The 18,732-nt window shown below is 30.9% G+C and overlaps 1 protein-coding gene across 1 annotated transcript in view; it reads left to right on the forward strand.

The window, feature by feature from the left end:
• The first annotated feature begins 2,442 nt into the window (after window positions 1–2,442).
• The window catches only part of LOC119601141 (putative serine protease K12H4.7), a 198,892-nt gene continuing 182,602 nt past the window's right edge, over window positions 2,443–18,732 (forward strand). Inside the window, exon 1 of the mRNA XM_037951903.1 lies at window positions 2,443–2,642. The gene's annotated coding sequence lies outside the window, so the exon portion shown is untranslated. The remainder of the gene's footprint in view (window positions 2,643–18,732) is intronic.

The following is an 18,732-nucleotide window of genomic DNA, read 5'->3' on the forward strand; positions in this document are numbered from 1 at the left end:
TAGACTATAGACTAGACTAGACTATAGACTAGACTAGACTATAGACTAGACTAGACTATAGACTAGACTATAGACTAGACTATAGACTAGACTATAGACTAGACTATAGACTAGACTAGATCATAGACTAGACATAGACTAGACTATAGACTATGACTATAGACTAGACTATAGACTAGACTATACGACTAGACATAGACTAGACTATAGACTAACTATAGACTAGACTATAGACTAGACTATAGACTAGACTATAGACTAGACTATAGACTAGACTATAGACTAGACTATAGACTACACTATAGACTAGACTATATTAGACTATAGACTATACTATAGACTAGACTATAGACTAGACTAGACTAGACTATAGACTAGACTATAGACTAGACTAGAGACTAGACTATAGACTAGACTATAGACTAGACATAGACTAGACTAATAGACCTAGACTATAGACTAGACTAGAGACTAGACTATAGAACTAGACTATAGACTAGACTATAGACTAGACTATAGACTAGACTATAGACTAGACTATAGACTAGACTATAGACTAGACTATAGACTAGACTATAGACTAGACTATAGACTAGACTATAGACTAGACTATAGACTAGACTATAGACTAGACTATAGACTAGACTATAGACTAGACTATAGACTAGACTATAGACTAGACTATAGACTAGACTATAGACTAGACTATAGACTAGACTATAGACTAGACTATAGACTAGACTATAGACTAGACTATAGACTAGACTATAGACTAGACTATAGACTAGACTATAGACTAGACTATAGACTAGGCTATAGAGTAGACTATAGACTAGGCTATAGACTAGACTATAGACTAGACTATAGACTAGACTATAGACTAGACTATAGAGTAGACTATAGACTAGACTATAGAGTAGACTATAGACTAGACTATAGACTAGACTATAGACTAGACTATAGACTAGACTATAGACTAGACTATAGACTAGACTAGACTAGACTATAGACTATAGACTAGACTATAGACCAGACTAGACCATAGACTGCTGCTCTATAGTGAGAATATGGACTGTTCCATAGTCTAGGTTATAGATTGTTCTTTAGCGAATACCATAGACTTTTGATAGTTAAATTTATTATAAAGCAAGTAAGAGTTCTGTATTCGGCTGTGCCAAATCTTATATACCCTTCACCATAGTGAATTTAAAAAATATCAATTTTATAAAATTTAAATTTATTTCATTTTCCCGACTACCTATATCATTATTAAACCAATAGCAAAACAAAATGAACAACAACAAAGCTAAACGAAATAAACACACAAAAAACAAAATACACAAGGCAGTAAAACCAACAGACATCCAAACATACGAAACGAAATCAACAAAAAAACAAAATACACAACGCAATGAAACTAACAGACATCCAAACATACGAAAATGAATACACCAAGAAACAAAAACAATATACACAAGGCAATGAAAAACACAGCTATCCAAACATACAAAACGAAATACTAAAAAAAAAAACAAAATACACAACGCAATGAATAACCAGTGTTGTTGTTACTTATTTATAAAAGCATGAAAAAAATTTTCGTTTTTATGAAATTTTCAGAGGTTGTCTCGGATTCTTTCTCGGATATTTCTATATTTACATACATACCCACCAACTCTTGTTCTTTAACTTTTTTCATTATCTTCTCACATTTTCCCTCAAATTATTTGCAAATTATTTTTTTTCTTTCCCACTGACCCCTACGATTAACGCTTCCCATCACTTATCTACAATGATCCAACAAAAGAAAACCATGGGCCGGCGCTCGTCCTAACAAAATTGCATTGAATTTTTGGCAAACTTAAAAACACTTTTTTAAACTAATTATTTAACACTTTTATATAAACATTTTTCCACAACGGTATTTATAAACAATTTTCAACAAAAATATTTAAATATTAAGAATTAATTAACACTTTAGATTAATTTAATTAAACAGGATTACTAACATTAAACAACCGAACACTTTAGACATTTTTGGCAACTAAAGAAGAAGAGGAATAATACAAACTAAAGCAACAAATGATAAAAGAGCAAACAAATATCTAATAACAATAACAACAACAACTGCAATAAGTGACGGATGCTTTTTGTTATTGTTCCATTTCATTAGTTTTCTTAATATTTCTAAAGTGTTCGGTTGTTTAGCGTTAATACTACTGATTAAATTAAGTTAAAACGTTAATTAATTGTTAATAATAAAATATTTTTGTTGTATAATATTAAACAAATGTTAATTTATATCGGTATATAGAAATATTTGTGAAAAAAGTTAAGAAATAAGTGAAAAAAGTGTTAGAAAATTTAATAAAAATGTGCTTTTTGCCAAATTTGTTAAGGCAATTGTTGTTTATTGCTTTCCATGGCCATTCGTAAGCAGCCAAACACGAAAGAGAGTGTTGTTGAATGGGAGTGTAAGAGGGGGTATTTATTAGCAAATCATTAATATATTGTTGTTATTACATTATTGCAATTATTAAAGAAGAAATTGTATGTAAACAAAATGTGAGAAAAATGTAATTGTTGCAACACATGTGATTCAGCTATCAAATAAGGAGACAACTACAACAACAAAAATAAAGGTAAGTAAGTAATAGCATGGCAAATTAAAATTTCAAAATAGCACTACTATAACTTATAACAAAATAGTGCTTTTTAGATTTAAAGTACTAAATTTATTCTCCACTGGACTATAGGCCAGACTATAGACCAGTCTACAGTTTAGACTATAGACTAGACTATTGATTAAACTATAGACTAAACTATAGACTCACCTATAGACTAAACTATAGACAAGACTGTAGACACGAATATAGACTAAACTATAGACTAGACAACAGACGAAACTACAGACACGACTATAGACTTAAATGTAGACTAGACTATAGACTAAACTATTGACTAGACTATAAACTAAACTATTGACTGGACTTTAAACAAGACTATAGACTAAACTAAAGACTAGACTATACACTAGACTATAGACTAAACTATAATAGGCTAGACTATAGACTAGACTATAGACTAAACTATATACTACACTATAGACTAAATTATAGACTTAACTATAGACTAGACTATATCCACGACTATAGACTAGACTATAGTCTAGACTGTACACTAAACCATATACTAGACTATTGGCTAGACTATAGACTAAACTATAGACACGACTACACTATAGACTAGATTATATACTAGCCTATAGACTATACTATATACTAGACTATAGACAAGACTATAGACACGTCTATAGACTAGACTGTAGACTGTGCAATAGACTAGACTATTGATTAGACTAAACTATATAATAAACTATAGATTAACATATAGACTAAACTACTATAGACTAGACTATAGTCTAGACTGTACACTAAACCATATACTAGACTATTGGCTAGACTATAGACTAAACTATAGACACGACTACACTATAGACTAGATTATATACTAGCCTATAGACTATACTATATACCAGACTATAGACAAGACTATAGACACGACTATAGACTAGACTGTAGACTGTGCAATAGACTAGACTATAGACTAAACTATATAAAAAACTATAGACTAACTTATAGACTAAACTATAGACAAGACTCTAGACTAAACTATAGACAAGACTCTAGACTAAACTATAGACTGGACTGTAGACACGACTATAGACTAAACCATAGACTAGACTATAGTCTAAACTATAGTCTAGACGGTAGACTAAACTAGTTTGACTCGACTATAGACACGACTATAGACTAGTCTGTAGACTGTGCTATAGACTAGACTATAGATTAGACTATAGACTAGACTATATAATAAGCTATTGACTAACCTATAGACTAAACTATAGACAAGACTCTAGACTAAACTATTGACTAGACTGTAGACACGACTATAGACTAGACTATAGACTAGACTAGACTACAGGCTAGACTACAGACTAGACTACAGGCTAGACTACAGAGTAGACTATAGAGCAAACTATAGACTAGACTATAGACTAAACTATAGATTAGGCTATAGACAAAAATAAAGACTAGACTATAGAAACGATTATATACTAGACTATAGACTAGACTATAGACTAAACTATAGACTAGACTATAATCACGACTATATACTAGACTGTAGACTAGTCTATAGACTAAAATATAGAGTAGACTATATACTAGACTATAGACTAGATTGTAGGCTAGACTATAGATTAGACTATAGACACGACTATATACTTGACTATAGACGAGACTAAAGACCAGAATAGAAACTAAAATATAGACTAGACTATATACTAGACTATAGACTAGATTAAAGGCTAGTCTATTGATTAGACTACAGATTAGACTATAAACTAGACTATACACTAGACTACAGAGTAGACTATACACTAGATTATAGATTAGACTATAAAATGGACTATAGACTAGAGTATCGTCGATATTATTGCCAATACTTTTGTCGAGAGTATCAACTAGCCTAGAGGCTTGACCATAGTCGAGAGAAATCTGCAAAATCGACTACAGTCGATAGTATTGAATAGTGCAAATATTCGACTATAGTTGGAAAGATCGACCAAAGACGAAGTGGAGTGGATCAACGAAACTATATTCAAGAATATCGAATAAATTATAGTCGAAGATTTCGACTAGTCTAGAGGCTAGACCGTATTCATTCAATAATATTAATTTGGCGGTTCAGTATACCACTGTGGCTATTTATTTTTATTTGATCGCAAATACAACATACATCATCAGACTTCTTACAATCTTCTATGTACGACTTGCGTACATGACCCCAATTTTGTGTTTGGTTAAACATACGGTTCTCTTGTGTTGCTTTTAATTTTAACTGATGTTTTTCTGTTTGTGTGTGTGTGTGTTTTTTGTTTATTCTTGGTGGAGCTTCTTTGGGACTTCTCAGGCTAAAACAATTCATTATTAATCATCATAATGTTGATGTTATGATGAGAATCATTCAATATATCTACGCAACACCCAAAACAATTGATCGATTGGAGCATGCAACCTATACATATGGCAAATAATCTTTCGCGGCAGTTAGCCATTTTAAAAAGATTGATTTTTATTTTGTTTAAAACATTTGGTGGTTTTAAGGAATATTATAAATTGGTGGGTTTTGTAGTTAAAACTGTTTAGGGATTTATGGCTGTAGCTCTCTCTCTCTCTTTTTGTTTTTTATGCTCTCTTTTTAAGGACATCTGTTTTGTAAAAACTTTCAGGTTTCATTGTTTTGAGCTTTTTTGTACAGGTGTTTTGTATGTCTGTGTGTGTGTGTGTGTGAGTTTTAAGCCTGGTTTTCAAAATTATGAATCTGCATGTTGGCTGCCGTTTGTTTATGGCCTACAGCCTTAAGCATATTTTGTTCAATAAATAACAAAAATAAATACAATTTTGTTGCTTTTCCACAAACATTTACAGTTTGGTTTAAACAAAATCTTTTAGTTTAAAAAACTCTTGCAATTGAATCAATGCATGAATGTTTGTTGGTGTTTTTCTCTTTAAAGTTGGTGGGCTTTTCGTTGCTTAAATTATGCAGTGGGAACTGGAGCAAAATGTTTAATTATAAGTGAAAATATATTTATGTAAGTTTGCAACCCAACATTACATATAATACTTGTATAAGAAAATTTATTGTTTTTTTTTTTTTTGTTGGGGGGGATAAAGAAATGATATTTTTATAACAGAATGATTGATATTCTGACATTTATTGTCTGTCGTTATAGGCATGAGAGTTTGAACTTTAAATTAAGTTAAAGCTAAAGATTTAGCTGATTATGTTCAAAATTTATGCAGCTATTATTATGGCAATGACACTTGATTTTTAAATTTTCCACATAAAAATATGGAAACTTTACAGATGACTGACCTGTGAGATTTATAGCGGTATCATATTAATATAAATAATTAAACATATATTTTTTTACCTTAAAACTTTTTTCGCTTTAGAAAGTTATCAAATTTAATTACAATCCCATCACTATGACAATAAATAACAAATAATTAAAGTGTCATAATAAATGTGCAACTTTATAGAAAAACAACAAGACTTTAAAAGTCATTAAACTCCTCCCCCAAACACCTCAACCTCCCCACCACACTTTAACACAAAACAAAAGTTTTGTTTCTGTTTTTTCAAGTTTGGGAAATTTTTCATGTGGCGCCCTATTAAAACCAAACAAAGAAACATTAAACAATTGTGCAACAATTGCTTAGATGACTGAACTGCAAACAATCAACCAGACTACCAAAACCAACCATCCTATCCATATAACAGCAACAACCATTGAAATGACAACAAATTAGTCGCGTGTTTGCCACATGATGATAATGAATACGTTGGATTTTTAGATGACACACTACAAAAAAACCCAAAAGACGAAAAAACTCCCCCAAGATGAAGATGAACGAAACGAAAGATCTCTTGACATGATCCCCACGAACATGATTAAAGAAAATTACAAATTTTCTCTAAGAAGCAGTGCCAACAAAAGACACAAAACCTAAACTTTGTAACAAAAATATGGTGTCCAAATTCATGGCTAATCATGGTAATTATGCGAAAACTGTAAGTTTAAGGTTTTCAAATTAAAGTTTTTTTTCGTTCGTTACTTTAGTTTGGCAAGGGAGGGGAGGAGGAGGGAGTTGGTAAACAAGCTTGGCAAAACATGTAATTTTCTAATGACAATGATAGTGATAAAAATCAAGAAAATTTTATAAAAAACAAACTTTAAAATAATAAAGATGTTAAACAAAATATATGAGATTATATTAAAGAAATTGTATTTTTTAATAAAGATAATTAATAACATTTTTTTTGTGAAAAGGCTTTTTGGTGCAAAAACTTTTTTTGGAAAAGGTTTTTTAATAAAATGCTTTTTCATAAAAGTTTTTTGTTAAAAAGCTTTTTATAAAAAAGCTTTTTTTGGCAAAAAGCTTTTTATAAAAAAGCTTTTATGTAAAAAAGCTTTTTATGAAAAAGCATTTTAATTAAGAAGCTTTTTAATAAAAAACGTTTTATGAAAAAGCTTTTTTAATAAAATGAAAAATCATTTTAATAAAAAGCTTTTTATGAAAAAGCTTTTTTAATAAAACGCTTTTTATGAAAAAGCTTTTTTAATAAAATGATTTTTATGAGAAAGCTTTTTCAGAAAGCTATTTTAGCTAAAAAGCTTTTTTATGCCAAAAAGGCTTTTTAAGCTTTTTTGTGAAAAAACTTGTTCATAAAAAGCATTTTATAAGAAGCTTTTTAATAAAAAACTTTTTATGAAAAAGCTTTTTTAATAAAACGCTTTTTATGAAAAAGCTTTTTTCTAAAAAATCATTTTAATAAAATGCTTTTTATGAAAAAGCTTTTTTAATAAAATGCTTTTTATGAAAAAGCTTTTTCAGAAAGCTATTTTAGCTAAAAAGCTTTTTTAGTAAAAATAATATTTGTAAAAAATCTTTTCCTAGTAAAACAGCATTTTAAACGAAAAAGTATATTTTAGTAGAAAAGTTTTAGTAATGAAAGCTTCTACTAACATTAAATTTTCCTCGAGTGTAAATAATACTTAAAACCATATCAACTAGACGAGTGTATTTTAACACGTACGTCGCTTTTATTTTCTTATTTTGCAGGAAAAAAGATAAACACTAAAAAAAAACTTTTAAAAACACAATATTCCACCTGTTGGCGTCTTTTCAGCCACACAAAAGCACATGTTTGAATGTATGTATTTATTTATATTAAAACTCTTTCATATATAAACTGTTTAGAGCTGCTCATAGTTTACATTGTTAAGCTTGACAGGCTTTTGTTGCGTTTCAATGTTACTGTGACTAAACGTCAGTCTTTGTGTCAATCTTTAGAAACAAACTAACAGAGACAATTTTAGTTGAAGAGAAGAAAGAATCAACTAAACAAAAGACGGCTGCGCCTGACTCTGTTCAAAAAAAACAACAACCTGTTGAGCAAGCTTAAAGAAAACACATTATTTAAAAAAAACTTTATTAAAGCCACAACAATCAGCTTACAGACATACTATACACACATCCATACCTTTATATACATAATTATATAAAGTAAGAGTCCTTTTTAAGGTTTTTTTCTAAGTTTGTATATTTACTCTCTCTTTTTACTCTACTCTTTTGGAAAAAAGCTCCTTTTAACTTTGTTTCAAAACATGGGTTTTTAAGTTTATTTCCTTGTTTTTTTGTTGTTGTTTATTTTTGGAGCTAAACGGAAATTATCGTTAACGTAACCGGATGCAAAAAGGCAGCTGAGGCGAATTTTTTTGCACATGTTTTTTTAGGTTTGGCCAGAGAAGAAGTAGAAGCTTTTGCCAGTAGAAAAGTAAAAAAAAATACAAATTTTTATTTTGTTTTGTTTAACAAATTTTATATTTATCATAACAAATACAAGTAACCAGTTTTTTTTTACAAAAAGGATGAAGAGCGAAGAAGAGAGAGCGTAAAAGAGAACAAGGAAGAGCGTTTTATATATGCGAGTGTAGAGAATCTTATATAGCCCCTACAAAAGCTTCAGTTCCAGAGCTAACATTTTTAAACATTTTGTTTGAAAAACTAATCTATAGACTAGACTATAGTCCAAACTATAGACCTGACTATAGACCTGACTATAGACCAGACTAAAGACCAGACTACAGACCAAACTATATACGAGACTGTAGACACTACTAAAGAACCGACTATAGAACAGACAATAGCCCAGACTAAAGACGTGAGTAGACCAGACTATAGACCAGACTGTGGACCATACTATAGACCAGTGCATAGACCAAACTATAGACCCAACGTGACTATTGACCTGACTGTAGACCAGACCTTGTACCAGACTTTAGTCGACACTATAGAAGTATTATACCAGATTATAGATAATACTATAGTCTAGACTATTGCCTAGACTATATAATTGACTGTTCTCCAGATTATATTTTAGACAGTAGTCTATTATAGATCAGACTATATTTCATACTATATTATATTACCGTCCAGACTAGGCTATATACTAGACTATAGATCGGCCAATAAATCAGACTATTGACCTGACAATATACCAGACTATAGATAAGGTTACAGGGTCCATAGACCAGATATACTAGACTTTAGTCGACACTATAGAGCCTGATAATCGACCGGACAATAGACCAGTCTATTGACCAGACAGTATACTAGATTATAGATCAGGCTTCATATTACAATACTGCCCGAACTGGGCTATATACCAGACTATTGTCGAGACTATTACTATGGACTATACTACATACCAGACCAGGGCAACATACCAGATTACAGATCAGACTACAGACTGAAATACAGATTAGATTAATTTCCAGATCAGACTATTGACCAGACTACAGATAAGGTTACAGACCAAATAAATGTCGAGACTACATAACTGACTATAGTTCAAATTATAGTTCAAATTAGAGACTATATACAAGATTATTAACCAAACTATAGAAAAGACTATAGTCCGGACTATAGGCAGAACTGTAGATAAGACTATAGACAATATTATAGTCCAGATTATAGACAACAATATGCATAGGGCCATATTAAACTGCAGATTGTAGACAAGACCAGACAGATATTCAGACTTTAGACAAGTTACTTGTTAAGATCAAAGACCAACTATAGACCATGTTATATATCAGACTACTCTCCGGACTATAGACTTGTTGAGAACTAGAATTTTAAAGTTTAAGTCCGATATTTCTATGAGTTACAAATGATATGACAAAATCAACATACCCCAACTTTTTTCAATAAAATATAATTTTTAGGAAAACATGAATGAATAAACGAACAGGTTGATTTTAAGTTTTTATTTCAAATCCCTTTTTTGAGGGGGATAAAACAAGCAGTTACGTTTTTAGAGGAGGGTTAGCTTTTTCCAAATGTGTTTCTTTTAAGAAGATATGTTTTAAGTTAAATTCAAAAAAGGAAGAAATTAGTAAAAGACTTAAATTAACACGAATTTCAATACCTTAGAGGAAAGAAAACCGGGACAAAACTAGAACCAAGTCGATTCTAAGTCGGTTTGGGTTTTAAAGCATTATTTGAGGGGTCAAGTCTCTTTAAAATTTAAAATTTGTTTATTCTCAGTTATTTCTAAAACAAAAATCACTTTACCTGCTTATTAATTTTAGAACGATTTCTAAGTGTTTTACGAAAATTTCCGGAAATTAATTTTCCTTATTTTAAACATATTCTCAAAATGTTCTTAAAACATCAAAAATCTGTTTTTGTAGATTAATATTTTTTGTTGCTGTTCCAATGACAACTAAATCTAAAACACATGCAAAGCATGTTTTTAAAAGTAACAAATATTTCAAGGAATTTTTTTCAATAGAAACCACATCCTGTCACTTAAAAAAAAACAACCTACTACTACTCATATTAAGTGTATCAAATGTTTAAAAGTAAAAATGATACTTTTTTTAAGTAAGAAAATACACACACACAAAAAATTTCAAATTCTAAATTAGTACTTAAAAAAAAACTCTTAAAATAAAAGTGAAATTTAACAAAAAATAAATTTAAAATATTAATTAAAACTGTAAGGTTTATACTAAAAAATACCAAATTTTCTTGAAAGAATTTTTTTTAATCTAGTTACTTGAAAACAGGACAACACGTGCTGTACTGTCGAATATTTAACATTAAATATCAAAACCATTTTTGCTTACTAATCATGTTAAATATTAACAAAAGAATTTTTACTTAGGATTTTCCTGCATTTCAAACTACAAAGTATAGTTACCGCTACTAATCAATTCGTGTTGCTAGATTTGTTCTTTTAAAATTCAGGTCAAACGTTTAAAATTTTCGATTTTCAAAGGAAAATGAACCTGCCTGTCTGTGATGCGTGACAAATACATAATTTTGCATTTGGAAAATTTCCAAAAACAAAGTCATTTAAAACTATTGTTCTTATAAAATCCTTGCAGAGGCGTTACTTTTGACCACTGTCTGTGTTAGCTGTAGTCCCTTCTAAAGGCGACAGCAAAACATAAAGAGCTATAGATCTCTATGCGCAAAAACTGCTGCTTACGCCCACATACATACATACATGTTTCCTTACAATCGTAAACCCCCACACACATACTTATTACTTATCGTTTTTAAGAATAAGAATATCCGCATCAGGTTTTTGTTTTCTTCCTTATTTTTTTAAACTCAAACGTCCTTGTTAATCCTGTATATATTTTGCAAAAACAAAAATGTAGAGGTGGAATTTAACTGCATGCAGGTGCATTCCATTTTATATCTTGTATTTTTTTATATATTTTTTTTGTTAAATAAACAAAGTTTTGTTTTTTTAGACAGAAATTATAGAAGTCTAGACATTTGCTATTAAATACGAAACAAAGTTTATTTTTTAACAGAGATAATTTTGCGCTATTATTACAAATATTCAATTATAAAATACAAAATAAAAAATAATGTATTTGTTTAAAATTTTTAAATCTATTAAATTGAGGGGGCTTGATAACTAAAGGTCAAAGGTTACATAAATGCGCAATAAATTAATGAAAAGTAATGTACTGATAACTTTAGATTATAACATGTCGCCCCGAAACCCGTTAGAGATTAGTCAAAACTATACAGAGAACTAAAGTCTACAGATAGGGTTATAAACTACACTATATACTAATCTGTAGAGCAGTCTCTGAACAGGGCTACCGCCCAGACCATAGAAAAGACTTCTTTCTTAATAGTTTGGGTTAGGTCTAGGCTACATTCTAGACAGAATTACGAACTATAGACAAAATACCTGATTGCTGATAGTGTGGACTGTCTATAGTCTATACTATAGTTTGCACTATAGACTGAACTATAGCGAGCTATATAGACTGCACTATATTGTGGATTATGTTCTGGTGTATAGACTGGACAAAAGTCTGGAATAAAGACTAGAGTCTAGTCCAGCCTATAAACTAGACAACAGTCTATATAATATTCTAGACTATAGACGAGATTATAGTTTGGACTATGGGCTATAGACTAGATTATAGTCAGGACTATAAAGTAAACTTGGCTATAGTCTTAGCTCTAGACTATAGTGCGATCTACTCTATAGTCCCGCCTATAGACTGGACTATAGACTGAGCTATAGACTAGACTATAGACTGAGCTATAGACTAGACTATAGACTGAGCTATAGACTGCACTATTGTCCGTACTATAGACTAGACTATAGTCTGGAATATAGACTATACAAAAGTATGGACTATAGACTAGACTAAAGTCTGAACTATATACTACACTATGGTCTCGATTATCAACTATATACATATATATTCTGGACTATAGACTGATCGATACTCTGGTCTATAGACTAGACTATAGTCTGGATTATAGAAGACGATATTGACTATACTGTAGTCTGGACTATAGAGTAAACTATAGACTTGACTGTAATCTGAACTCTAGACTATAGACTGGACTACAGACTAAACTAGAGTCTGGATTATGACTGGACTATAATCTGAGCTATTCTGGACTATAGGCTGGACTATAGATATTCTGGATTATAAACTGGATAATATTCTGGATTATAGTCCGGACTATAGACTGGAATATAGTTTGAACTGTTGTCTGGATTATAGTCTGTTGTATAACCTGGAATATAGACTGTACGATAGTCTGGACTATAGACTGTACTATAGTCTGGACTATAGACTGTACCATAGTCTGGACAATAGTCTTTCTATAGACATGTCTATAGTTTGGACTATAGTTCTGGCCTTAAGTCCGGACTATAGACTGGACTAAAGTTTATACTATGGCCTATAATATAGCCAAGACTGAACTATAGAATGATCTATGGGCCGGACTATTAATTACTATAATCTGAACTATAGCCAGGAATATACTGGACTGAACCCTTTGATATTATCTCGACTATAGCAATAACTTAGTCTTTGTTAATATCTAAGCTAAAGTGCATCAGGACTTCAGACTGAATTATGAGTGCACTAAAGCGTGGACTATAATCAGGCCAAAAGCCTATTCTCTAGTATGGACTAAAGTCAGCAATGTGATATGGACTGTCTCCTATACTATAGTCTGTAATATTGCAATACATCAGCATCGCATTTTAAGCCCATATCTTCCATATTCATAACAATTATTGAAAGGTTTATAGAACAAATTTTGTATGAAAAAGGCCCTAATTTTATCAAACTTTTAGAATTTCTAGCTTATTGTATAACTTACCGAAGGTGTTTCTAAGTCTCTGTGCGAGCTGCTGTTCATTTAAAGAACAAATCACAATTTTAATGAATGAAATTCTCTGCTTAAACATAAGTTATTTAAAAATATTACTTAAAAAATTATGACTTAAAAAATTCTTAATAATTTTGCATTACCCTTAAAAATTTTCTTTTAATCATTCCTAGAACTACTACTACTTGATAGCACAGCTTCATACTGGGTCCGCAAATTGTGTAAACAATTTTATGCAATAATTCTAAACGACAAATTGCCAGCAACTGAATAAACAAACAACATTTTCAGTTATGTATTAAAACGACTAACAAACAGTTGCAAATATTAATCATCATGATCATCATGTCTAAAATACATAAGAAAACTATTTTGCGTAATGAGTCTTTTGAAAAAACAAATACAAAATTTCTAAAAAAACTAAACAAAAACTAACTGTTGTACAAATAACATTTTTCAGCAATAAAGTCCTTAAAACAAACATTCTATGAAAGACTCACGACAGGAGTTGCACACAAACAACATATGCAGGACATACTAGAAACAGAGATACAAAATTTCTTTTGAAATTGATTAGAAAACTAACAAAAAGAAAAAAACATTATACCAATGACCATTACTATATATAAGGGATGACCAAAAAACATGCTGAGTTCCTTCTTCTTTTAAAGTCTTTCTTTTGAACTCAATCAAAGGACAACTGCAACACAGCATGTGTCTGAAATAAGGACATTAAGTGTAGTCATGTTTTAATATAAATGCTTTATTTTCTTTTTAAAATCTTAGTAAATCTAAGTATGAAGATTTATTTCATATACTTAGTTTAAAGTAATAGTAACAGTAGGAGTTTAAGTACCTCCCACACATGATCTTTTGCTTTTTGAAAATCAAAAACTATAGAGATTTTGATTTTTGGTATTCCTTAGTTAGAAAACTAGTACAGTTAACACCTCTACTGTAGTGGAGAAAAGGTTTCCATTTTTATAATTTTCATTTAAAACAAATTAGCAACTTCTTTGTTTTTCTTTTTTTCGGGGTTTTGTTAGAAATTTTTCTAAAAACAAAGGAACTTTAAAGTAAATGATAAAATTTGTATTAAAAATTTGATTTAGACTACAGTGTGTTCTCTCCATTTAACCGTCAATACTCCAAGCTATTTATCACAACATACTATAATGAAGTACATACTATAGTCCAGTCTGTAGTAAAGTCTATAAAACAGATTTTAGTTCGTACTTTAGTCCAGTCCAGTTTATTTCAGATTATTGTCTAGCCCTTTAATTCAGACTATTTATAGACCTAACTACAGTCGAGACCATAGTCCAGACTATATCCAGACTACAGTACAAACTATATTCCAATCTACAGTACAGACTGTAGTACAGACTATAGTCCAGACTATAGTCCAGACTATAGTACAGACTATAGTACAGACTATAGTCCAGACTATAGTACAGACTATAGTACAGACTATAGTACAGACTATAGTACAGACTATAGTTCAGACTATAGTACAGACTATAGTCCAGACTATAGTACAGACTATAGTACAGACTATAGTCCAGACTATAGTCCAGACTATAGTACAGACTATAGTCCAGACTATAGTACAGACTATAGTACAGACTATATTACAGACTATATTACAGACTATATTCTAGACTATAGTCCAGACTATAGTACAGATTATAGTACAGACTAGAGTCCAGACTGCAGTACAGACTATAGTCTAGACTATAGTACATACTATAGTACAGACAATAGTCCAGACTATAGTACAGACTATAGTCCAGACTATAGTACAGACTATAGTACAGACTATAGTCCAGACTATAGTCCAGACTATAGTCCAGACTATAGTTCAGATTATAGTCCAGACTATAGTCCAGACTATGGTCCAGACTATAGTCCAGACTATAGCACAGACTATAGTCCAGACTATAGTCCAGACTATAGCACAGACTATAGTCCAGACTATAGCACAGAATTTAGTCTACACTATAGCACAGAATTTAGTCAAGACTATAGCACAGACTATAGTCCAGACTATAGCCCAGACTATAGCACAGACTTTAGTCCAGACTATAGCACAGACTATAGTCCAGACTATAGTACAGACTATAGTACAGGCTATAGTCCAGACTATAGTACAGGCTATAGTCCAGACTATAGTACAGGCTATAGTCCAGACTATAGTAGAGACTATAGTACAGACTATAGTACAGACTATAGTACAGACTATAGTACAGACTATAGTACAGACTATAGTACAGACTATAGTCCAGAATATAGTACAGACTATAGTCCGGACTATAGCACAGACTATAGTCCAGACTATAGTCCAGACTATAGCACAGACTATAGTCCAGAATATAGCACAGACTATAGTCCAGACTATAGCACAGACTATAGTCCAGACTATAGCACAGACTATAGTCCAGACTATAGCCCAGATTATAGCACAGACTTTAGTCCAGACTATAGCACAGACTATAGTCCACAATATAGCACAAACTAAAGAAACATTTTAGTTTTATTTATAGTCCAGGTTAACTATTTCTGACTTCTTTCCGGTCTATAGTTCACAGTTGTGTACAAATATCGTTCATAGTCCGGACTTTAAGAACATTTCTCTTTTTGCTATTGAAAGTAAATTTATTAGCTATTCTTCTAGCTAACTGACATTCCATCACATATGTTTAATTTGAGACATTTTAATCTTAACTACCAGAAAGTAATAAAACATATTAAAGTCTCTTAAAGTCATAAAAAGAGACACTAAAATTCTCTCATTTAATTACTTCTCTTTGATCATGACGAATAAGAAAATAAAACATTAAACGGAGGTCCTTTAAACTTAATTAAGCATAACTGAAAAGGACATATAACGAACGATAACCAAGCCAATGTGTTAGAAGGAAAAATAAATTTAAGATAATTTTGATAGTATTTAAAAAACAATAAAAATTTGTAATAAAAATCTTCTAAACGATAGATAATGACATTGTAGTTAAAAAGTCTAATGAAGACTTTAAATAGGATAATAAAATTGATAAAATTATTTTTATTTTAACAATATGTTACAAAAATTTGAATATATTTTTAAAGAAAAGTAAACAAATGTTATATTTGATTGTATTACCAGCTGTGTTTCGTTTAGTTCTAAGGATTTTATGTTTGCTAGAAAATTTATCTTTTATAAATAAGTAATAAAATATTATTTGCGCATGGTCGGTTGGAAGTTAGTTTTAAATATGTTTTTTCTAGTGGAATACTTGAACGCATGTGTTAAGTCATATATATACTCAAGGTTTCTGTTTCTTATCTCTTTCGATTTATATTTAAATAAAACTTTATTTAACCTGATTTCTTAGGAATTTAATTTTTTTGTCTCTTTTTTGGCACGAGCTATGAAGAACACAAATTATTGATTTTGATGTTATCTTTATACATTTTTTTTTGAAAGTGACAGTAATTTTGTTTAATTTTATTAGTTGCTTATCAATATAAGTACTTAGTAGTTGAATTTATTTTTTATTGCTTTTATGTTTTTGTTTAATTTGGTTTGATTTGTTGCAAAATTTGGTTTTATCAAGCAGTGGAGTTAATTATAAAAAATTTTAAATTTTTACTTTAGTCTGAGCTATAATCTGGACTATAGTCTGAACTATAGACTGGAATGTAGTCTGGACCATTGCACTTTAATATGGACTATTGTTTTATATCTATACAATAATCTATACTGTAGTTGGCCTGTGCTATAGTCCGTACTATCTGGTCTGCTCTCTGTTCTACAGTCTGTACTAGTCTGTACTATAGTCTGGACTATAGTCTGGACTACAGTCTGCACTATAGTCTGTACTAAAGTCTGGACTATAGTCTGTACTATGGTCTGGACTATAGTCTGTACTATGGTCTGGACTATAGTCTGTACTATAGGTGGACTATAGTCTGAACTATAGTCTGGACTATAGTCTGTACTATTGTTTGAAATGTAGTCTGGACTATAGTCTGTACTATAGTCTGGACTATAGTCTGTACTATGGTCTGGATTATAGTCTGTACTATATTCTGGACTATAGTCTGTACTATAGTCTGGACTATAGTCTGTACTATAGTCTGGACTATAGTCTGTACTATAGTCTGGACTATAGTCTGTACTATAGTCTGGACTATAGTCTGTACTATAGTCTGGACTATAGTCTGGACTATAGTCTGGACTATAGTCTGTACTATAGTCTGGACTATAGTCTGTACTATAGTCTCGACTATAGTCTGTACTATAGTCTGGACTATAGTCTGTACTATAGTATGGACTATAGTCTGTACTATAGTATCACTATAGTCTGTACTATAGTATCACTATAGTCTGTACTATAGTCTGTACTATAGTCTGTACTATAGTCTGTACTATAGTCTGTACTATAGTCTGTACTATAGTCTGGACTATAGTCTGGACTATAGTCTGGACTACAGTCTGCACTATAGTCTGGACTACAGTCAGGACTACCGTTTGTACTATAGTCTGGACTACCGTCTGCACTATAGTCTGTACTGTAGTCAAACCTATTCTATACTATAATTTGACAATAGGCTGGCATATAGTCTGGTTTATTGAATAGGCTATTGTCAGCACTATTGTCTTAACTATGGATTGTACTATAATCTTTACCATAGTCTGGAAAGTACTTTAGTCTGGTCTATAGACTGAGCTTTTATCTAAACTCTTGTCAGCACTATTGTCTGGATTATCTCTGTATTATAGTCTGGTCTGTTGTCTGGAATATTGTCTAGATTATATTTTGTAAATGTAAATGGACTATAATTTGGACTATAGGCTGTACTATAGTCTAGACAATAGTCTGGACTATTGTCTATATTATTATGTAGACTATAGTCAGGATTATAGCCTAGAAAATAGTCTTTACTAAAGGTTGAACTATATTCTGAGTTATAGTCTGAGCAATTCCCCATTTTCTAGGGACTATTATACCTTTTTTGCATTATAGTCTGTAGTACTGTAGATTACTGACTTCTAGAGCAACCCTCCTAATATATAAAAATATGTTCAAAAATTCTGCTCTTAAAAATTTATTCTATAAAAACCACAAAAATCATGTAAATTGACCATAAATAATCGATCATTTAAATTTTACCCCCAAAAATATTGGCAAAGACTGCTAAACAAAAGAAACTCAATGACTTATTCGACATTTTAAGAACATATTCCAAAACATGCTCTATAATCCAAGATGCATATAATTATGATTGACTACTGAACTGTCAGTCAGAAGAGAGTGAGTGATCTTATATATAACATACTTATGATGTGTTGATAAATGTTTGATTATGATGTAAACATTATCATTTTCATGATCTTAAGGTAATTTTTTTTTTGGTGCAACTTGTAATGACTAGTATGCTG

The sequence above is a fragment of the Lucilia sericata genome, unplaced genomic scaffold (assembly GCF_015586225.1).
Source record: "Lucilia sericata isolate MDLA Ls3-8-SP2 unplaced genomic scaffold, ASM1558622v1 Contig000144F_arrow, whole genome shotgun sequence".
In the NCBI taxonomy this organism is placed as follows: domain Eukaryota; kingdom Metazoa; phylum Arthropoda; class Insecta; order Diptera; family Calliphoridae; genus Lucilia; species Lucilia sericata.